The sequence below is a fragment of the Natator depressus genome, chromosome 1 (assembly GCF_965152275.1).
Source record: "Natator depressus isolate rNatDep1 chromosome 1, rNatDep2.hap1, whole genome shotgun sequence".
Taxonomy (NCBI): domain Eukaryota; kingdom Metazoa; phylum Chordata; order Testudines; family Cheloniidae; genus Natator; species Natator depressus.
The window spans coordinates 230646671-230671058 of NC_134234.1; the positions used below are offsets into that span (position 1 = coordinate 230646671).

The following is a 24388-nucleotide window of genomic DNA, read 5'->3' on the forward strand; positions in this document are numbered from 1 at the left end:
TAGATAAATAGTAACGCCTAGGATGCCAGATGTTGTGATTCATCCCTAATACTTACCAAACTATACTGCATATTACATCAGGGGCTACTGGTTATTTATTTTTCAGCCCAGTAGAATCCCTAATTGCCTGTTTCCCCACCTCCCCTATTACTCTCTCTTTGTCTCAACTGCTTTTCTTCCCCCTGCATTCATACTCACTTTGGCCTGAAGGATGGAGAAATTTGATAGTTCATCCAGGGATCAGACACCTTAGGCCAATGGTTTTCAAGTTTTACATAATGTTTACTGATGGCTACCAACTCATTTCCCATTTTCCTATGGGCGGGTGGGGGAATGTGTATGAGGAGAAAAACAGAAAACCTTTGCCAAAAAGCACTCTGTGGTGGATACTAAAATAAGTCAGGTAGCAGATGTCCAATCCAAACTTTGGTGGGTAATTAGCAGATTCAATATCCAAAAGAAGCAGGTAATTGTTGTGATTCATGAATCCTTTTCCAGGGCAGATACTTTACAGCTTGCAGATATTTCTCTAATGAGGGAGGATATCGTTAGTGCTGAGCGGTAAAACACTGTTTTCTTAGTGCTTGAGAAGAATGGCAAGTTTTTTTCTTTAGGGATGTTCTTGGCATAGACTGTTCTTGTTCTTTTCTTTGTTATTTCTTGGAAGTCTTCTGAAAACTATTGATGCAGTATGCAAATTCAATACAGGAAATGTAATGTTAGATAAGTGTAATGGACCTCTTATTCAAAGGAGTTTTCTTTCTTTTTTTCTTTTTCTTTTTCCTGAAATTTAAATCAATACAATTGTATACTTTCTCTGCAGAAAGTCTGAGGAAAATACCATAAAAGATTAGGTTGTAAAAGGAAACTGAGAAATTAGACAAGTACTAATAAAAATAAAGATACTGTTCCCACTGAAAATACACAACATGAGAATGATTTGCTGAGGAGTAAATGCCTGTCTTTGTTATTGCTAAACTTTAGAGGTCTAGATATGGAAAGAAGAGAATGGAAGATGTGAGAGAAGTTATAAGGCTATCACTCCTTCCTTCTTTTCTTTTCAGTATAATTTCAAAATATAGTGGGGAGGAGTCAGGAAACCTAGCAACCAAAACACTGCAGAAGCAAAAAGATTACAAATGTAAAACTATTAATAAAAGCTAGATTTACTACTGCATTTTCTTACTGAATGGCACAGTGTGTCCACACAATATTATGAATCGTGTCTTGCTACATTGGATAAACCTGCAGTCACTGCTTACAAAAATATTTGCAATATTTTTGCATGCAGAGGTGCCCGTGTGATTTTTGCGAAAGCCGACGAGGTTTTTTTTTAGGGAGATTCTGCTGAATATAACTGCTTCTGTTTAAATAAACCACTGGAGCAGAGCACAAGTAGAAGAACCCAACAGCTTGTGCTGGTGGTGGCATTTGGCCACTTTGGAAACCATTTCCAGGCAGTTTTCTTTTGGCTTTTCCATTCAAACTGCTCTTTGCTTTCTATTATTCTCTCCTTTCTCTGTATCTCTCCTCTTTGTTGTCTTGAAAACAGTAGGTCTGATGTAAATCAGCAGTCACTCCACTGAAGTCAATGGTATCACAATAGTATAACTGAGAGACCAAATCTAATTTATTTCACATTCTTTGTCTCTTTCCTATTTGCCCTATTTTCTGTTATCTACCCCTTCTCTATGTCCCAAGTTCTGTAGTCTCTTCCCCTTTTCTTCCTCAGTCTCCTGCCTTTCCCATTCTTTTTCACCTTCTCCTTATTTTCCAGTTAATAAGTATAGTACCTGTATCAGTCATTGCTATTACTACTGGCAAGTATCTGCCATTTACTAACAGAAGTAAAACTTTCTGACAGAGCCCAAAAGATCCACAGAAAAGAAAAATAGTCTGTAGCGGTGACAATGAGCAGAGATGCATGAATAATTGATTTTTTGAGTCAGTGGCCAAACTGGGAAGAAAAAAAAATCAGTTTGTTTCAAACGGAAACAAATATTTTGGGTTTTCTCACTAAAATGAGAAAACAACAAAATTTTGTTTTGATCAAACCAAAGGTTTTGATTGTCGATTGAAAACGAGATGCCAGTTCAGAAATGTTGATTTGAAATGAAATGTCAAAACAAATTTTTCTGACATTTCTGAAAGTTTTGTGTTCAAGTTGGTCATTTTGGGAGGGAAGAGGTAGTGGTTGGCAACACTATTCACAGAATTCAACCCAAATTTGTGAATAGTTTCAGTACCCCGAAAATGCATTTTTGGCAATTTACTATTTGCCAATATTTTTGGTCCAGCTGTAACAATGAGGGCATGATTTATAATATGGCAGCTAGTCCTGGAGAGGCATCTTCTTCAAGAATTTGGAGGGGAGATATTTACTGAGCCATGCATCACCACTTCACTGTAGCTTCATGCGCCTTTCATTGTATTTTCTTTGCTATGTGTCGATACTTTCACTGACCGTCTGTAACTTCATGGGGGAGGGGGAGGCTGTGTTGTGCTTGCAATGACTAGCACTGTGTGGAAAAGGGCATTTTGAGTATTACCCAATCCTACCTATTTTTAAAGGGTTTCAGTTGTACTAATACAGACCAAGAAAAATTAGCAGATTTATGTGCAAATCATTCCAGTTCAGTGTGAAGGTTGATTTACAAAGGCTAATAAGTTCAGCAAATTGTACCACAGAATGACTGAAAAAAATCTCTCCTGAAAAGATAAAGATGACATTTTCTATACGTGTTTTTGTATCATCTTGGCAATGTTTTTTTTCTATCAAAAGCCATCTTCTTTCCAACATTTCCACAAGGGTCAAAACCAGTATTTCACCCGTATCAATTCTCTCATGTTCTCTAATTGAATAACAGTATGAAGAAGCATAGAGCTGCAGAAATTACACAGATGAATCCTGATGTCTTATGCAAGGCACCCATCTAATACAAGGTAGAGAAGAGAGAAATTATTGCAAGGTTTAGAGTGGTGCAGTTGGGTTATATTTAAAAGGAGATTCAAGGCCTTCAACAAATCTTTGAAATTTCTTCTCTTTAATTATCCTGAACTGGAGAAGGACTGGTGATACAAAGGAGGAGGAGGCTCCACTGAGATGTCTTACCCATAATGGATGAACTACTTTCCAATATTTTAAAACCATTGTATTGTCCGGGCGCTTTAAAAAAATCCATGCTTTTGAAAATTGCTTGCCATTACTGACATAGCACTCACTTTTATACATGTTTTCCTGCTCTGTGGTGGAATGTCTTTCCATAAACCACTATCTACTATAAAAAAGTTACTGAGGCAAAGAACAATGTTTCTGGTTTGCCTGAACCAAGAATTCAATGATACTAGTATGTAAAGAAACATTGTGGGGTGCATGTGCTTAGTGAGTTCTACGGCAGTTCTAACTGGGCTGAGGAGGAAGTGGTCAGATCCAAATCTGTCTCAGATTTAAATCAGGGTTTGGGTGTGAACTTGGCCATATTGAAATCTTGTGAGATGTTCATGTAGATCTCATGAATTTTCCACCATTCAGATTCTCTTGCTGGTCTATAACTCGGGCATTTCATTCTTTCCCCTCTGAGTGTCATGAAACAGAAGTTCTATAATAACCTCCCAGATGGTTCAGCTGTGGTGAACTGTGAATGTTTGACAAAGCTTATAATGTTTTAATTGAGCATTGAACTGAAGTGATGCATTTTGGCAAAACAAAGATAAATTCTCTTTCCTCTCTATTATGTTATGCCCAGTGCAGAAGAATGAGGGGGAAAAGGAGCTGGGGAAGCACAGACAAAATAGAGCCCAGAGTTTTAAAAAGGACAGTGAGAGCTACAGCAAAGCTGGGCTACTGTTCTGAAGTTCTGCTAACATAAGGCAAAAGTTGTCTGAGCCACGGGCCCACCAGTAGGAGGAAGAAGTGTGTTTGACAGCTGTTCTAGATTACAGTTGTAGTTATCATGGTTTCCATGTCCAGTGTGGTTCTCCCCATCCCCAAACTGTCCTAGCAAAAACTATGCTATATATTACTCTCCTAGCATGGTTCTAGCATAAATGCTGAATTTGTATCCATGCTGAATGTGAAAATAAACCTTCGTACTTAATGTATGCATCCTTAATCATATTTGAAAAGGGTTTCAGCTATAAGCCTTGTAGAGGGGATAAATTCTTTGTCTTTGCAGTGTAGCTAGCTGATATTTCTGCATACACGACTGGCATGCATTCAGTGTATGTGATTACTGTTCGAATAGTTTGTTTGCATTCTGTGTTGCTCTGAATGGGATTTACAAAGACTGTGCTATCCAAATAAACGCTGGCTTCTCTGTTCCTGAAGAAGCAGCTTTCACAATGGGAGAAACAATTGCTCAGAAACAGTGTACCTTCTCAAAAGAAGTGCTGACCTACAAAAGAATAATTTTGAAAAAGTTTACACTGTTTTTACAATACTTTTGATATTTTGTGCAAGCTGCCTTCTAATGGAAATAATGACCTCAGGGACATGTGTTTATCTTGGTTTTAGCTCACTTAAAATACATCTAGCCTTTAGCTTTTCCTTAGGCCAAAACCACATCAAATGGGCCAAAGATGGAATAAACACACACATATATACTTCTGAGGTCATTATCACTTCATTGTAGTTTTGCAGAAGAAAAGGAAAACAAACTCCATCTCTTTGCATTACTTTCAAGGCTCAGCATTCCCAAATGATGGTGTGTGAGCCCGTTTAAAAATGTTTTCTCTTCAGAGGGTTATATTTTTTCTTCTTTTTCATTCCACCACATATTACTTGGATGCCCCACTTTGTTCATGCTCTAAATTCTTCTTTAAAACACTGAGAAGCTTGAACCAGAAGTTGCTGGCATGCAATATTACCAACCAGCATCCTCTACAAGCTAAGATTTACAGATGGAAATCAAGATTTTCATAAATTTACAGATTTTAATAACGAGAAGAGTTATGGTCGAGCATCTATTTCACTTGTAATAGAAGTTCTGGAATCCTAGATAAAAAAGAGGTCCTCAATTGATATTTGGGGGTTTGTTATGCGTTCTTTTAGGGAAAGGGCAAATAAATTCAGCACCCCAAGACTACTAGAAGATCTCTGACCAGTGCAACACATAGGGCCTGATTCTCCTCTCATTTACATGTTCACCAAAAGATGGCACTTAAAGCAATGAGGTCACCTCCCGCTCCTTCCTTAGAGGCAAGAGTGCCACTTATTGCAAAACTTTATTTTGAACTTGGTGATTTCCCATCCAATTATATTTACCAAGACCTAGCTGTTTTTTAGCTTGTGAAAGTTAAATCTCTCATAGCCTTATGTGGTACAGCTGCAGGCATTAAAGAATAAGAAAACATTGACATTCCTCCTTCATTACAGACTTTAGTTTGGTTTTTAAAGGACCCAATGCGGGGGGGGGGGGGGAATGGTTTCCTCTTTGGATAATGCAATGTATAAGCAAAGATTGAAATGCTGGCTGTATTGAAGTCAATGGCAATTTTTCCCACTGAATTCAATGGGGGCCAGAATTTCATTCTAAACCTTAAAGATGTTTGAACTTGATGCAGTGATACAGGGGAAGCCTGTGGAGAGACTCAGACCCGGCTTCAGCAAAGCAGGCATTTAATGAAGCCATTGACCTAAGTGGATTTCATCAACGATAGACTTAAGCACATGCTAAAGTTAAGCCCGTGTTTAAGTGCTCTGCTGATTCAAGGGCTTAAAGATGAGAGTAATGTTGTCAGAATGTTGGGCAAGGAAGATAACCCTAGCAGCTGCATTTTGAATGGATAGGCGAGTGTTATGTGTGCATGGTCGGGGGAATTATTTGTGCTCAGGAGGAAGACAAAGTAGCTGCAAGAAGTCTGTGCTGAAGCGAAAGGTTACTTGTTTATTTAGATGCAGACCAGACTTGTCACCAACAGCTGCTCTGAGATGAGAAGATCATCTCATAGAACAATCTGAGAGCCACTGAGCAGGGTAATAAAAATAATAGGGAAGGGCTCCCTGGGCCAGATTCATCACTGATTTACACTTTGTGCAGTCCCATATAAAGCAGTAGTGAATTTGTCACTTTATGTTCCAGGTACTCAGTTCAGCAAAAGGGAGCCTTGGGGTTAGAGGGGCAAGAATTTACTGAACAAGAAAATTAAAATATGGATATAGCTGACTGTAATGGAATTTTGCATATACTGTTTGAATATACGGTTCCTCTGGGCAGCCATGAACCTTCCCCTCTGTGGGTGTTAAAACTCAGTAAAACCTTTCCTTTGTGTACCCTAACCCTAGACAAATCTATTGTATATCTATTTATCTGCTGAAACAATGACCAGCAAAAGAATTCCTTTAAAACTAATAACTAACCCTAATTAGAAATGTGAGATTTTCGTATCCATTGTGGAGATTCTAGCACCAAGTAACATGGTCTGTGAAGTACATGCAACAAACAATACTAATCAGAACCATGATTGTCAACAAAGCTGGCTGAAGCACCATCTTCCTTCCCCCCCCCCCCCCCCGCCATACACTCTTTCATTCCATTAGTCTTTCAAGTAGATGTTTTCATTTTTCAAAATTTTCTATTATACGTTTATCAAAATTTTACTCATATTCATTTGTCATGTTTGTTTCCAAAATAAGTCATATTTTGAAAATGGAATATTTCAATTTTGAAAAAAAAAATTCCTTCCCTGTGACAACGCTGGCCAGTGGCAGTGCAAACCCCTTATGCCTCCTCCAAACCCCGCAAGATGATGACCGACCAACCACAGAAAAGGATTAACGGTACAATGATGGACAATCAGACAAATGCAAATAGAGAAGTTCAATAACTGAGAATGAAGGCGAAAAGAGAGGTACTATAATGGAATATTTGAAAAAGGAAAACAAAAGGAGAAGAGTATGATGACTGCACAAGAAGAGGAGGAGTGAGGTTGTTGAACACGCACAAAAAAAAAGGTGAAAAGAAGAAAGACTATATATACAAAGAGAGAGATCGTCTCAATAGTGATCAATAGCAGAACATAAGGAAAAACACCAAAAATGAAAAATCAGTAGGCTAATGCTTTTTGTTACCGTTGAAAAAGTTTGAAAACACCTTTTGTATTTTAGGACCAGTTTAGTTTCTGAAAAGTCTGTTTTTGACCAAAAGTTTTAGTTTGAAACATTTTTACCAGCTCAATTTGTCACTTTTCAAGATTTGCTGTAACTAGCAAAGTTTGACAGCGAAGACAGTGCTTTCCTTGGCTAAAACAAATCCTTGCTGCAGTTTCTAAACCATCATGAAAGTTTTTCTTCTGTAACTTGAATTTGGTGGCAGGCCAACATTGAAGCATTCCGTTTGCTGTCATTTTTCCAAATTCCCGTGCGTTTGTTTTTAAGCTGAGAAAGAACAATCAAGGATTGATTAATGCCATTTATATTGCAAAAACTGTCACCTGCTGTTTTGAGTTTGGATTATCTGAAACTCTGGTCTAGAAATTGGGCTGGAAATATATGCTCGACAGCAGTCTTTCTTGAGAGAGGTTCAGTAGTACCATGGGTTTGGCTAAGTAAGAAACATTTCAAGAATAACTTTTCTTGTGGTAGTTGGGTATCTCTGCTTCCAGTCTAAGGTGAAACCAATAAGAGAAAAGGTTCTGCAATAATTTATAACATACCAATTAAGGTAACCAAATTTTTTCAATCCTCCATATAGTTCAGTTCTGACAGAGGTTTAGTTTGACAGGTGGGTGAAAGTTTGATATGTTTTATTTTATCTGAACCACATGGTTTGCTTCCCCTCTATGATCTTTTTAATTTTTGTGTTTTGGGTTTCTTTGTTGTTGTTGTTTTTTGCTTTGAGAGCACCTCTCCCTTCCTATTTAAATAGAACCATGTAAAACATTCACAGCCAAACCAGAAATCGCACACAGCCTGCCTGTTTCAAGTACAAAATCAAAACTCAACCAGACTCTTTGAAATGTTAACACACACACTATGAGCTAAGGGCCAACTTTGGTTTTATGTCAACCCTCGTGGCTTCATGTGAACTCAAGTCACGTGGTGGCGGCAACTGTCAAACCCCAAACTCAAGCTAAAATTCAGGCGGAGCAAGAAGTCGTCTCACAAACTGGAACTGATGAAAATATTTACAGAGCTCTCCCTCTTATCTGAAATCTGACTTTTGCAGGACTCTATTTGTGAACAGCCAAGGGTAAGATGATTAAAATCTACCACTTGCCTTCCCATACCTCTAACAAAAAAAAAAAAACTGAGCAGAACTCTCTTGTCTTTTGTTTCATGAGTTTTGTCTCTTGAGTTTAACATATATTTTTGTACCAGTCAGTACCACTCTATATCACTTTGCTTATTTCTTGCTCTTTCCAACTGGAAAGGGCAGGGACTGTGTCTTTTTCTCATATGTCTGTGAGGAACACTTTGGGTGTTAAATAAATAAATAATGAGGAAAATGTAAGGAAAAAAATTACAAAATGGTAGCCAACTTCATAGTGTGCAGATTTCGTCAAAGTTTGGTTTGTTCCAAGCTGTTCATCTCAATTTTGCTAAAATATGTTGTGAACTCATTCTCTTCCTGGGATTTGGCTTAATTATTAATTTAACACCACATATACAACAACTCCAGCCCAAAGGTAGTCCCAAGGCTTGGCTCTTCCTAAGGTTCCTCCCAGAGGACTGCTCGACCCTGGACCCTATATTCCTTCACTCAAAAGGCCAATCTCTCATCTCCTTTGCATCCAAGTGTGATTAACAAACTGCACCTACCACAAATGAAACAACAGAGTAGTCTCTCCTGGCAATATTCCAGCATCAGCTAATAGGCTATGGCAGTGCATACAAACCTCCTTGGTATAAAATATTTAACATATAACTCCAAAATTATTAGCTTCAAAATCCAGTTTGATTCATACACCACAGTGTTTGGGGTATCATTTGGATGAAAATAAATTTTTATTCCCAACTGGGTTTCCAGAAGGAAGGCCTAATCTTTAACACCAAGATCATCTGGCACCTTTAATCTTCTTTAGGAACACATTGTCAAAGCTTCAGTAGGGATTAGCTGCACAGCCCATGTTAGAGTCAATAGGAGTCATGTAGTTAGATCACTGTGTCCCTGTGAAAATTTACCTCTTAGCTTTTTAAACTATGCTGCCTCATTACGCAGAAGTGAAGAGGATTCCTCTGATAGTTTATATAGATAGCAGACTGCGGGGTGTTTTGGGTTTTTGTGTGTGTGTGTCTCTTTTGTTTTTTCTATATCTCCTTTTGATTAGCTGACTATTTCTTGTTAAGCAATAATGGGAAAACATTCCTTCAGGGTTTCTTTCAGCTACAGTCATCTTTTCTGTGAAAGTACAAGAGGGAGAATGCAAAGAAGATCTGTCCTGTGAAACTGTTATCTCTTTGATTAATGTTAGAAATTCTGCTGGTTGTTTTATCAAATTAATGTAACTTTCAAGGGGCAGAAAAGAGCAATGCTGATTTGGAATAATAGACTTTAATTAGGGAGAGTGTTGCAGTCACAGGACTCTGTCCTGTGTGTGTTTTCAGATCTCCCATCATCCCAATATCTGAAAACTAATTACCACCCTTAAACAGTAAATTTGTATTTTAGAGATATTGACAGGAGAAATGTACCACGAAAGACTCTCCGTTTAAATTGCATCTTTATACCCCCTCCTATATGCTTTCTACCAAGACCAATTTTCTTTCTTTCTTTCTTTTCTTTCCTAGAGATGAGCAAAAGCTGCTAAATTTGGATTTGGATCTGTGTTTCGAACACCTCAGTGTTGCTGGGTTCCTGGCTCCAGAGCTTTGTCTTTAGGTCCATCCCTAGCTGTTTAATTTCTGTTAGATTCCAATATAAGTTCCCTTTAACCAAGCGCTAGCAACTGCTAAGTATTACTGTTACTTGTGTCTTGGTAGAACAGTCACTATATAAATGTCGGGCTGCCGTGTGGTTTAAATCCATCTTATTTGGAGGGATGCAGGATCAAGAGGAGAAGGGTGGGAATCACCAGAGGAACATGAATGATTACATGCCAGTGAGGGCACTCTGACATCTTTTCCAGGTGCACCATGTACCCCTTCATGTGCCTGATCAGCTCTGCTTTGTTCGCCCCAGCCTCTCCGTGCTCTGCTCTCTTTGGTGTATTCAGATACACCAGCAATGCTAGATTTGCACTGCCTATTGGATCGTGCCTGCGTCCAGTACAGAGCTGTAAGAAGAAAGAAGACTCCTTCTGTATTTCCCTACCTGTGCACTTTTGCACATGCAGTGCCAGCCACAATCTGTCCACAATGTAGAGTAAGGTAGTTACAGGCTTAATTTTTTACCTCTGTCTATGTCATGAGAGATCCTACAGTTTTACTTTTGTATAGATGTTTCGTACTCTTATTTGTTAGGTCTGCCTGAATGCGTGTTTAGTTAGTTAAAAAAAAATAATCTTGGATCAGGGATCAGATTGGTTGGAGTGGAGAGTTTTGTTATTGTTGTGGGTTGTGGAAAACATCATTTGACGCTGGTGAATATAACTATCACCCATCACCTATAATAACTGTAAGAAACCGTTACAGTTGTTTATAGCAACTCCTCTTCATGCCCCTCCCCCCCCCAAAGACATACTCAAGTCCACTCAGAATTAGAACTACGTAGATGGAGGACTTTGGTTTGGGGAAAGGTTTGTGGGTGGGGAAGGAAAGAGACAGGAACAAACTGGGAAGGAAGCTACAGACACAGTCTGGGCAAGCACAGTGTTATGCTGGCTAAAAGTAGTTTGGGACTGTAAGCAAAGAAACTTTTTCCTATTGTTTGGCTCCTCCCGTGTTTTGGGAAACAGGACTTTGTACATTGCTTGTAAATAAACAAGACTGCATCCAGGATACCTGACTCCATCATCAATTTATTTTCCCAGCTGGAACAACTTGCAAGACCCTCCCCCCCGCAACTGTTGGCTAGCTATTTGGGCCAAAAGGGGTAACATTATTCAATTCAGTCACCATTCCCAGTCCAAGAGTACTTATGTGTGTGTGTGTTTCTGCTAAAATGATCAAAGATGAAATAATTTAAATGCCAATATTGTCAACTATGATTAAGTTTCAGAATCCACACTAGGATTGCCTGGTGTCCAGTTTTCAACTGGAATGCCTGGCCGAAAAGGGACCCTGGCGGCTCCGGTCAGCGGCCTTTAAAAGTCCGGTAGGTGACGCAGGCAGTCTCCCTACATGGCTCCACGCGACTCCCGGGAAGCTGCTAGCATTTCCCTCTAGCTGCTAGGTGGAGGAACGGCCATGGGGGCTCTGCGTGCTGCCCCAGCGCCAGCTCAGCTGCTCCCATTGGCCATGAACCGTGTCCAGTGGAAGCTGAGGGAGTGGTGCCTGCAGACACAGGCAGCATGGAGAGCCACATGGTCAAGACTCTGCTTTAGGAGATGGAAGGAGATGCTGACAGCTTCCTGGGAGCCACGTAAGGTAAGTGCTGCCCGGAGGGCCCCCCCCACCGCCCCAGCCCGGATCCCTCTCCTGCACCCTGAATCCCTAATTTCTGGCCCCACCCCAGAGCCCACTTCCCCCAGGCCAGAGCCCATACCCCCTCCCACACCCCATCCCCCTGTCTCATCCTGGAACCCTCCCTGCACCCCAAACCCCTCATCTCCTGTCCCACCCCAGAGCCCGTACCTGTAGTCAGAGCCCTCACCCCCAGCACCCCAATCTCCTCCCCCATCCAAGATCCCCCTGTCCTTCCCACACCCTGAACCTCTCATTTCTGGCCCCACCCTGGAGCCAGAACCCAGAGCCCATACCCACTCCCACACCCCAACCCCATGCCCCAGCCTGGAGCCCTCTCCTGCACCCGAAACCCCTCATCTCCAGCCCCACCCAAGAGCCTGGACTCCCAGCTGGAGCCCTCACCAGTGAGTGAGCAAGGGTGGGGGAGAGCGAGCAACAGCAGGAGGGGGCTGGAGTGAGTGGGGGCGTGGCCTCGTAAAAGGGGAAGGGTGGGGGTGGGGCAAGGGTCGGTTTTCTGCAAATAGAAAGTTGGCAACCCTAATCCACATTGAATCAAGATAAACTGGGCAGCTCACACTTCTCTCAGCTAATGAGTCAGTTCTCTTGCCACAGCCTCAGGAGGACAGTACTACATTGGGTTATGTTTGGAAAGTTTTATTTTCAGCTTTAAGGGACGGAAACTTAACTTTGTCAAATGAAATCTTAATTTTTTTCCAGGATAGATGCTGGAGAGGCATCAGATAGGTATTACTAAAACATTCCCTGAATACGGGCTTAATCTGACCCTTGTCTACAATATCATAATAATCAAAGTAGCTCGAGTATAGGCAGGCATACACCATATATGCCATGGCACAGAATTCTTAAATTCCTGCAGGTAATTTTTCTTAATGTGAGAGCAGTAGGGGTTTTTTTGGTCTTCCTTTTATTAATACAAGCTAAAGTGACAATTTTTACTTGCCCAACATGGGACACCCTAATGAGGTCTGAATTTCAGAAAATGCTGAGCACCTCCCTGTGAAAGTCAGATCCCTTTTCGGTGTCTCATGTTGGGCACCACAAAAATTAAGGAATAAAAATAGTAGAAAATGTTGGCCACATAATTTAACTTCACTTTTTGTGCTAATGAACACATGGTCTGAAGGACCAGTTACTTATTAGATTGGGACAATACTGTGGTTCAATTCATTCCTAACACGGAAGTTTACGTTTGAGGGGAGTAAAACTGGATTTGATCAGGTTTTGTGTTAAAATTACTGTTCCTGTTTGTTGTTCTTTGGGGATGGATGATTTAAAAAAAAAAAAACGGTGTAAGGAACACAGTTATAGTTATCATGACTTTTTTTTTACACAGGATAAAGGGGTCACTGAAATATATGTATTATAGTTTGAATTCCTGAATACAGCTTTGAAGCATTGTAGTTGCAAACTTTATTTATGGTGGAACTTTTTCATCTGGAAACTTGCTTACTATAGAGTCTTGTCAAAAGTGTCTGTTTTTTTCATACAAAAATGTATTGGAGCTTGGCGCTTACCCCACTGAACATCAGGAGGAATGTATACTTCTGGCCACAAAGGGAGCACTCTATTTAGAAATCTGAATTCTGTTATGCATTTGAAAGCAATATGTCATACAAAATAAGTAGGCGCTTTCTGAAGCAGCACAGAGGATGGAGGGTGCTTGTTGTCAGGTGGGAGTTCCACACTTTGTAAACTTCTGATTGTAAGCCCTAGGCTGTTACAGAGATAATCGGCCTCAGGAAGGAAGGTGACAGCTGCAATGCTCACATGCTATGCTACTGTATATGCCTTGCTGAACAATCTTCTAAGCATCACCCATGGCAGTTTGGAAACATCATCTCCAGAGCATTCCAAGAGGAAGAACCTGAAAATGTAACTGGAAAGGAATAGCCGGAAAAAGGCAGTGACTAGTTTTGCTGTTTTAGGCAGGCAAAGGACGAGGGCTTTATTTCAAAATGTTATATATATGCTAAATAACAGAAATCTATATTAAAATATATAAAACCAGTTGTTAGAAATCCTTACAACTGTTTCTTATTCAATTGTTTTCAAATCCAATATCCATTTTTTTCATATCCAGTGCCCATTGAAATCAACAGAAGGACTTCACTAGGTATTGATCAGGCCCATAAATAAATAATGATCATCCTTACTTTAACATCCATTTTGTTTGTGCCTTGTATAGTCATCAAATTTTCATGAAGTTCCATATGCAAACAATACGTCTTTCAGCAGGAGTTATTTGCCTGTATCTAGAGGCAGAGTTTGCCCCTAATTTGCAGATTTATGAGTCCAGAATACTACTAATTCTACAATCTACTTATGATATGTTATGTATGATATTCCAGGGTGCAATCCAGGGGCTGTGTCACCACTTGCCTGTAACTTTGGTACCTTACGACGCTATGCTGTGGTAAATCCCAACCTGGGCTGCTCACAAACAGCCAAACAACACGCAGGTCACACCCACTGTGTCTGTATAGCTGCATCCTGCCAGTACACTCCAGTTCCACTCTGGCTTTCACCAGCCTTGGTTATCACTTGCAGGATGACTCCAACACACTTCCAGTCCCAAACTTTCCCCAAAAATGTAAGTTCTGTCCTGTCCAGCCCTCTCCTGGACAGTCCAAATATTGGTGTTCTGTTGCTCCTGTAAGGAATCAATGGACAAGAGTTTGCTAGTTCGAATGGAGTTACCCACACAGTTCAGCTTAAAGACAACACTGGATTAGTTTTGATTAAAGAATAAAACAAGTTTATTTAACCACAAAGAAAGAGATTTTAAGTGAGTACAAGTATAAGGCTTTAAATGCAGAAATGGTTACAAGAGAAATAAAGATAAAACATGTTTAAAGTAACTAAAGCGTAACAAACTAGACTTAGTTCAAGGTGAAATCCTTACCACATGGTCCCAGCAATAGGGCTGACCAAATTCTTAAGTCAGGATCTACCCCCAAATTTCAAAGGGCTGGTTCCGTTGTTTTCTCAGGTGAGAGAGAGAAAAAGAGAGAGAATTAATATCTGGGGTGGTTTTGCCGTGGCCTCTTATAGTCCAGTCACCTTTGAAATGCATTTTCCTGAGGATTACCCCTAGATAAACTTCCTTCTCACTGTGAGGACAGAGACATGGAGTCTCATGGTGAAAGAGGTTCCATGCTGCTGTTTGTTAAAATGCAAATCAATCTGTTCCTGCCCCTCTTAGCTGCCAAAGAATGGTCATTTGACCAATTATTGCCTATCAACTTTGATGACACCTGGCTGGAGGCATCAGCTTGTCCTTTGTCTTTGAGAAACTTGTTTACCCATTCCCAAGCTAGTCCGATAAAAACATTTTAGTCATAACTTCATCTTATGTTCATAACTTTACATATAATGTTGCTACATTCATTTCACCATGATATTATTGACCAGTGAGTTATGCATTTTCAAATGACACCTCACAGGGCATATTCTGTACAAAGAGTATTACAATGATGTGTAGGTTGCGAATACAGGAGTGCATTCTGTCACATGCTGAAATTTTGCTATTTCATCAGACTGGATTTCGTGTTAGGTATTAGATTAAAGAACACACACATCCAATTCAGATCACCTTTGTAATGCAGGGGAAAGAAGATGTTCAGAGATGCAATTTAATTTCTAATCATTCATTTTTTAAAATTGCTTATTTAAACAGTGGCTTTAACAGTGTGTGTTAGCCTGTTTTGTTTTATTTTAAAATAATATTTACCTTTTAAATATTAAAAATCTTTGATTTTTCCCATATTTTCAATGGCTAATTGCATTTCCGGTGTCCTAAACCACAACATCAGACTTTCTATTCATCATTCTTGTTTAGAATATTTAAGGCATGTTTTGATTTATGTCAATAATTTACTCCTCCTGTAGTTCAATGTAGTTATTAGGATATCTTTTTTTATGCCCATACAGCTGGCAGAAGTTTTTTCTTTAGGTATAACCCCATTGTTGGATTTTTCCTTTAACCTTTGTCAAGAAGTAATCAAAATTGTACAATTTTGGTGTCTTGATGATGATGATACTGATCTTGGCCATCATGTCCAGACAGAAGTATGCAGGCAATACATTAACCTTTTAAATGCTGACATTTTTGATAGGCTGACTATTTTCAATTCTTGGTCACAGGTTGCTTGGGGGATAGAGAAGTAGGAAAGGAAATTGGCCAGCCAAACCAATGAGGAACATGGAAAAGGTCAGAGTGAATCAGGTACAGTACTGATTTTCACAGAATATATGAAGGATTTAAAAACCTTATTCTTGTGAAAAAGATTATAATAAGAACAGTAAATGGCACGAGATTTGAATCTTCAGATAAGGTTGTAAGGGGAGATAAATAAATAGGGATGAAATGTCACTGTCAAAGAAAAACATTGAGAGACTAATATGAATTTTGAAATTGGCACAGTATCATCAGATTCATATTGGCTGACAGACCCACCAGTATTTTGGGTTTCTCAGCTACTTCGTTTTGATTGGTAATTAAAAATAGCAATGGCCACACATGGTTTTCCTTCAGTCATCAGTGGCTCCAAATACATAGCAAAATTGTAAAGGTTATCCAACATGATCGTTTTACTATGCACGGGTTCTGTAAGAGTATCTAGGAAAGATCCTTGCATAAAAGCATGAGTAGTTACCCTTGCACCATCCATTCATGATCCTGGGCCTTTTCCCAATATAGATGACTATTAATTGCTATGAAATGGGCCTCAAAATTCAACATAGGAGGTCAACATTCAATTGTAGGCAGATGCATCTCAAATCAATGGAATTATTGCACTCGATTGCAGCAGATCTGAATTGGGCTCACTCTGGAGACTTTCCATTGACTTCAATAGACTTTGGATCAGGTTCTGAGTACACATGATGATAATGTGATAGTCCAAAGGCTGAGAAATATCTGTGTACTTAGAGCATCTTAGAAGGATGATACTCACCCTCTTTATGGAGGATACTATACAGGCTCCCTTGTATAGCTGTCCCCAAGGAACTGATTTTCATTCTAACTAGGGATTATTCAAGTCACTCGTTGAATTGGTAGTGCAGAATTGCACAGAATTAATTGAAAAATTGGCAGACTTCAGCTGCACTGATCTATGTACACCTCCAGCCAAGGTAGAAGAAATGCTGCTTAGATTCTTGGCTTCAGAGGAGGACTAAGACTCTAGTTAACATGGACACCTGCATTCACGAAATCTTAATTAAACCTCCGTGAATACAAATTACAAGATGAACATTGAAAGTATTTACAGCACCTGGATGCCCGTGCCAAAATGTATTAAACTTTCTACATTCTCAAGGGAAATAATTTGGTTTGAAACAGATTTGAATAGAGGCCTAATGATATAGGCTGATCAAATGATTCCATTGTTTTAGTACTATTTAAAACTATCAGCTGACGTTCTGTATTTATACCGCTCGCACCACTGAAGAAAGAGCTCAGTACAATACTAACTGCATAACTGATGTCAAGCATTTTAGGTGCACCCAGATACAATATACCTGCTGTTATACAGAATGCACCCATCCTAACAGGTCATTGATTTCAGTGGGAAAATACCAGAACACAGCAGGTGAAAAAGAAGAGGTTACAATCTTTCACAAAGGAGTGACACATGTATTTGATTGCTTCTCTTCCTATAAGACAGTTGAGAAGCCTTCTCCAGAAGAGCTAGATAGATCCTGATAAATGGAGTAAAGAAGTGGAGGAGTGCAACATGGAGAAGCTTGAAGTACTGTATCTTCTATCATGGTTTCAGACTCTCAGTTCTCCTGTGAACTCTTATTTTATTAGATCTGCACATTATGGCAAAATATGCCACCAGAAGCATGCCATGTGGCTCTCACTGACCTCAGTAAGCGTATAACCAAAAACACTACATGGCACTTAAGAGATGAGTTTGCTCAGTACCTTGCAGCGCCAGGTGCCACAAAAAATTTTAAATGAAAAATATATTAGGCCACATTTTCCAACAATGTGTCCAAAATGCATACACAAACTTTCAGTTTAATATTATTTTCATGGGTGTAGCTGCAGAACCACCAAATGGCCTGATACTTTGGGAAACTTCTGAGGAAACCTCCAGAAGCTTGAGGCTCACACCAAAATCCTGAGGATAGGATGTATGCCAAATATTGTATAACATTTAACCAATTTTATAAGGCATACAGGAAACCATCCATGCTTCACCAAACTGTGCAGAAGAAAATCTAATCCTGATGCATGCTGTCTGCAGTCCCAACTCCTACTAGCTAATTGTGCCATTCCCCCCAGTAAAGAGCAGAGTCCATTGTTTATTCTTTATCTCTCCTTCCTTTGAAAAGACAGTCTTTGGTCATCCTTGAACTTTGCGTTCATTTGGATGTGCTGGAACAATTTGTATAGTGGGGATGCTGAGAACTATTGAACCAAACTGTAAAGCCTGTATATGATGGAAATCACTTCAAGCCAGGGGGTGCGGTAGCACCCCCAGCACCCCTAGTTCCAGCACCTCTGTGTTCATTCAGATTTTGCAATGACTGTATGGAGAAAAACTTGCTACATTCAACTCAAGGACCCAAATCCATCCTCGGTATAACTTCATTGACTCCAGGTCTCCCTGCTGTTCCTTACAGGGGGGAAAAAAAGGCTTTTGAAAATATTGAAATCACCCACTTAAGAACGTGCTAGCCAGTAAGAGGATGCCCTTAATTTCAGTGGCTTCAACAATCCAACAAAACAGAAGCGTTTTAATCAGATGATTTTACAGCCACTTTTTTGAACATTTCTGGAGGTACCACCAAAGGATTCCTAAAGTTATTGACTTCAAAGTCCTCATATTGACAAAAGAGCCTTCTACCCATTTTCCGTTATTTTGCCGGTTTGAGCCTTTTTAGGGCTGCTTTGGAAATGGAGCTGTTTCAGAATTTCAGAGGTGAAGTGGAGAGTTCCAGCACTAACTGAAGAAAAGTATCTCTGTTTGGCTCTCCATTTTATACTGTATATAATATTACACAGATGGTTCTGGACACTAGCCAAACTGGCTATAGCATGATTCCCTCTGGCGGATGTTGGCAGGGTATCTCCAGGATGGTGTTCTCTCTCTCTTTACATTCTGTGACTTTCTCCCTAGATCAAATGTTTTTCTGGCATAGCATGTCCGGCATAATTAATAATACCATTTGCTTCGAGCCTACACTTTTACTTTCATCAGACTTCTCATCTTCCGGAAGTTCTTACTTCTACACTGCCTCTGTGGATTCCCCTGGCAAGTCCCACTGCCAAGAGGGAAAAAAAACTGTATGTCATTGAATATCTAAGGAGCCTTTTTACTGTTTTTGAATGGGAACAAGGTACATCTTTAATTGCCAGCTCTGAAAGACACTCCTATATGCCAACGGAAATGTCATGAAGTTCCAGTAAAACTGGAGTTCAGTTTTATGAGCTGAAAACTTAACTCCACATGTGGACTATGAGATTTTGGCTTTAACTTGAAGGCCTCTAAGGGACTGATTCTCCATTACCTATCAGAGCTTCTGGCTCCCTTTATACTGTTGCCCCTTTGACCAAGTGGTAGACAGAATTTGGGCCTTGCAGGATAGTTTCCCTTTGGGTGAGAAATCAGTGAGACAGAGTCAGAGTATTTACATAGTGTCATTAATTTATTTACAAAATGTCTCTAAGGTTCCTGTTCCCTGACTGGCAGCATACGGACCACTCTCTAGCTGCAGAATCCTCAGGCCAGGCACCATGGCCCAATCCCATAAAACAGTTCTGTTTGCCTCCATGGCCCTGCATAGACTCTCTGCTGATTGTCTACACAACACTTTTGTCCTAGTCCCCACCCCTGAATTTGAAACATGGGAAAACCCTAACAGCACCACACTTCCCTCCTTGTCTGTAGCTGTTTTTTTACTACACAAAGGACCTTCAGCTGAGTGCTTAATTCACTTTAAGGAGGCCTGTGTCCCCTTCGCTGCCAAGACCCTTCGGCTATGTCTACGCAGCCCGTGGCAGCCAGCCTGGGTCAACAGGCTCAGGATCACAGGGCGCATGCTACTGCACCACAGATAGCTGTGTAGATGTTGCAGCTCAGACTGGAGGTTGGGCTCTCAAGCCTAGGGAGGAGGATGGGCTTCAGAGCCTAAGCTCCAGCCTGAGCTCCAGCTTCAAAGTGCTGTCTACACAGCTGTTTTTAGAGTGCTAGCACAAGCCCAGCTAGCTCAAATCTCTCAGCACAAGCTGGGAGGCTCACTGCTGCTGGCTGTGTGTAGACATACCCTTAATGGTGGGTCATTAACACCAATACTGTCCCATGCTCATAGGTATGAGTGGTTGAAGCTATTTGAGCTTGCACGGGCATGAGACATTGCCTGTGGCTATGTCTACACAACGAAATTAGGTCGAATTTATAGAAGTCAGTTTTATAGAAAGCGTTTTTATACAGTCGATTGTTTGTGTCCCCACACAAATGTTCTAAGTGCATTTAGTTGGCATTTAGTCGACGGAGTGCGTCCACAGTACCAAGGCAACCTTCAATTCCAGAGCGTTGCACTGTGGGTAGCTATCCCACAGTTCCCGCAGTCTCCGCTGCCCATTGGAATTCTGGGTAGAAATCCCAATGCCTGATGGGGAAAAACTTTGTCGTGGGTGGTTCTGGGTACATATCTTCAGGCCCCCCCTTCCCTCCCTCCCTCCATGAAAGCAATGGCAGACTTTTTTTCTGGGTTACCCGTGCAGATGCCATACCATGGCAAGCATGGAGCCCGCTCAGCTCACCATCACCATATGTCTCCTGGGCGCTGGCAGATGCGGTACTGCATTGCTACACAGCAGCAGCTCATTGCCTTTTGGCAGCGGACAGTGCAGTATGACTGGTAGCCATCCTCATCGTACTCCTGGGTGCTCTTTTAGCCGACCTCAGTGAGGTCGGTCAGGGGTGCCTGGGCAAACATGGGAGTGACTCAGCCAGGTCATTTCCCTTTTAAGTTTCATCTCATGGCGATTCAGTCCTGCCAGCAGTCCTACTGCACCATCTTCTAATGGGCACCCAGGAGATGACGATGGCCAGTAGTCATACTACCGTCTGCTGCCAGCAAGATGTATAAAGATAGATGAAGTGGATCAAAACAAGAAATAGACCAGATTTGTTTTGTATTCATTTTCTACTCCCTCCCTCCGTGAAATCAACGGCCTGCTAAACCCAGGGTTTTGAGTTCTATCCTTGAGGGGACCATTCTGTTTCTTCTTGATGCAAAGCCACCACCTTTGTTGGTTTTAATTCCCTGTAAGCCAACCCTGTAAGCCATGTTGTCTCCCTCCATCAGAGCAACGGCAGACAATCGTTTTGCACCTTTTTCAGCGCAGACTCCATAGCACTGGGAACATGGAGCCCGCTCAGATCACCACGGCAATTATGAGCACTATAAACACCACGCGTGTTATCCAGCAAGATAAACAGAACCATAACCTGCAAGAAAAACGAAAGCAGGTGAGGAGGAGGTGACTGCAGCGCGGTGATGAAAGTGATGAGGACATGGACACAGACTTCTCACGAAGTACGGGCCCCTGCAATGTGCACATCATGGTGTCAATTGGGCAGGTTCATGGCATGGAACACCAATTCTGGGCCCGGGAAACAAGCACAGACTGGTGGGACCGCATAGTGTTGCAGGTCTGGGACGATTCCCAGTGACTGCAAAACTTTCGCATGCGTAAGGGCACTTCATGGAACTTTGTGACTTGCTTTCCCCTGCCCTGAAGTGCAAGAATACCAAGATGAGAGCAGCCCTCACAGTTGAGAAGCGAGTGGTGATAGCCCTGTGGAAGCTTGGAACGCCAGACAGCTACCGGTCAGTCAGGAATCAATTTGGAGTGGGCAAATCTACTGTGGGGGCTGCTGTGATGCAAGTAGCCAATGCTATCACTGAGCTGCTGATATCAAGGGTAGTGACTCTGGGAAATGTGCAGGTCACAGTGGATGGCTTTGCTGCAATGAGATTCCCTAACTGTGGTGGGGCGATAGATGGAACCCATATCCCTATCTTGGCACCGGAGCACCAAGCCGGCGAGTACATAAACCGAAAGGGGTACTTTTCAATTGTGCTGCAAGCACTGGTGGATCACAAGGGATGTTTCACAACATCAACATGGGATGGCCGGGAAAGGTACATGACGCTTGCATCTTCAGGAACTCTGGTCTGTTTCAACAACTGCAGCAAGGGACTTACTTTCCAGACCAGAAAATAACCATTAGGGATGTTGAAATGCCTATAGTTATCCTTGGAGACCCAGCCTACCCCTTAATGCCATGGTTCATGAAGCCATACATAGGCAGTGTCAAAGTTCCTCCCCCACTCTGAACTCTAGGGTACAGATGTGGGGACCTGCATGAAAAACCTCCTAAGCTTATCTTTACCTGCTTAGGTCAAAACTTCCCCAAGGTACAAAATATTCCACCCTTTTGTCCTTGGATTGGCCGCTACCACCACCAAACAAATACTGGTTACTGGGGAAGAGCTGTTTGGACACGTCTTTCCCCCCAAAATACTTCCCAAAACCTTGCACCCCACTTCCTGGACAAGGTTTGGTAAAAAGCCTCACCAATTTGCCTAGGTGACTACAGACCCAGACCCTTGGATCTTAAGAACAATGAACAATCCTCCCAACACTTGCACCCCCCCTTTCCAGGGAAATGTTGGATAAAAAGCCTCACCAATTTGCATAGGTGACCACAGACCCAAACCCTTGGATCTGAGAACAATTAAAAAGCATTCAGTTTTCTTACAAAAAGACTTTTAATAGAAATAGAAGTAAATAGAAATAAAAAAAAATCCCCCCTGTAAAGTCAGGATGGTAGATACCTTACAGGGTAATTAGATTCAAAACATAGAGAACCCCTCTAGGCAAAACCCTTAAGTTACAAAAAAGATACACAGACAGAAATAGTTATTCTATTCAGCACAATTCTTTTCTCAGCCATTTAAAGAAATCATAATCTAACACGTACCTAGCTAGATTACTTACTAAAAGTTCTAAGGCTTCATTCCTGGTCTATCCCCGGCAAAGACAGAATATAGACAGACACACATACCCTTTGTTTCTCTCCCTCGTCCCAGCTTTTGAAAGTATCTTGTCTCCTCATTGGTCATTTTGGTCAGGTGCCAGCGAGGTTACCTTTAGCTTCTTAACCCTTTACAGGTGAGAGGAGATTTCCTCTGGCCAGGAGGGATTTTAAAGGGGTTTACCCTTCCCTTTATATTTATGACAGGCAGCCTGGACAGTAGTCAGGAGCTGTTCAACTATAGGCTGAGCAAGTGCAGAATGGTGGTAGAATGTGCATTTGGGCATTTAAAAGCATGCTGGAGCAGTTTACTGACTCGTTAGACCTCAGCGAAATCAATATTCCCTTTGTTATTACTGCTTGCTGTGCGCTCCACAATATGTGTGAGAGTAAGGAGGAGATGTTTATGGCAGGGTGGAAGATTGAGGCAAATCGCCAGGCTGCTGATTACGCACAGCCAGACACCAGGGCTGTTAGAAGAGTACAGGAGGGTGCGGTGCGCATCAGAGAAGCTTTGAAAACCAGTTTCAGAAATGGACAGACTATGGTGTGAAAGTTGTGTTTGTTTCTCCTTGATGGAATGCCCCTCCTCCAACTCCCGGTTTCACTCTACTTTCCTGTAAGCTAAGCACCCTCCCCTCCCCCCTTCGATCACTGCTTGCAGAGGCAATAAAGTCATTGTTGCTTCACATTCATGCATTCTTTATTTATTCATCACACAAATAGGGGGATAACTGCCAAGGTAGCCCAGGAGGGGTGGTGGAGGAGGGAAGCACCGGGTGAGGTGATGGAGGAGGGAAGGACGAGGCCACACGGCACTTTAAAACTTATTGAATGCCAGCCTTCTGTTGCTTGGACAATCCTCTGAGGTGGAGTGGCTGGGTGGCCGGAAGACCCCCCACTGCATTCTTGGGCGTCTGGGTGAGGAGGCTATGGAACTTGGGGAGGAGGGCGGTTGGTTACACAGGGGCTGTATCAGCGGTCTGTGTTTCTGCTGCCTTTTCTGCACTCAACCATACACTGGAGCATATGAGTTTGATCCTCCAGCAGCCTGAGCATTGACTCCTGCCTTCTTTCAGCAAGCTGACGCCACCTACCATCTTTAGTCCGCCACCTCTCCTCGTGGTCATATTGTGTTTTCCTGAACTCTGACATTGTCTGCCTCCATGTATTTTGCTGTGCTCTGTCAGTGTGGGAGGACAGCATGAGGTCGGAAAACATTTCATCACGAGTGCATTTTTTTCGCCTTCTAATCTTCACTAGCCTGTGGGAAGGAGAAACATATGCAGCTGGTGGAGGGAAAAAAAAGGGAAAGTGGTAGTTAAAAAGACACATTTTATAGAACAATAGGTACACTCTTTCATGGTAAACCTTGCTGTTAACATTACATAGCACATGTACTTTCATTACAAGGTCGCATTTTGCCTCTTATTGAGGGTATGTCGATTTGGTGTGAGAGATCACTCACGCAGGGCTGGGCAGCAGAATTCAGCTTGCAGGCAGCCATGGTAAGCCACAGTCTTTTGGCTTCTTTAACCTTCATAACATGTGGGAATGGTTTCAAACAGCAGCACCCTCATTTCCCATACGAAGTACCTGTTGGGTTGGCCTTTAAAAATGGTTTGGCAATTTAAAAGGAGGGGCTGCGGTTTCCGGGTTCACGTGCAGCAGAAACCCAACTAACCCCCCAACACACACACACACCCCCAAGTCTCTGGGATGCTGGCTTCACCCCTCCCCGCACCGCGTGGCTAACAGCGGGGAAGATTTCTGTTCAGTCACAGGCAAACAGCCCAGCAGGAAC

At 41.6% G+C, this 24388-nt stretch overlaps 1 long non-coding RNA gene across 1 annotated transcript in view; it reads left to right on the forward strand.

The window, feature by feature from the left end:
- LOC141985282 (uncharacterized) overlaps positions 1–24388 on the forward strand; it is a 55433-nt gene that overhangs the window by 29853 nt on the left and 1192 nt on the right. Inside the window, exon 2 of the long non-coding RNA XR_012638897.1 lies at positions 15668–15749. This is a non-coding gene — a long non-coding RNA (uncharacterized LOC141985282). The remainder of the gene's footprint in view (positions 1–15667; positions 15750–24388) is intronic.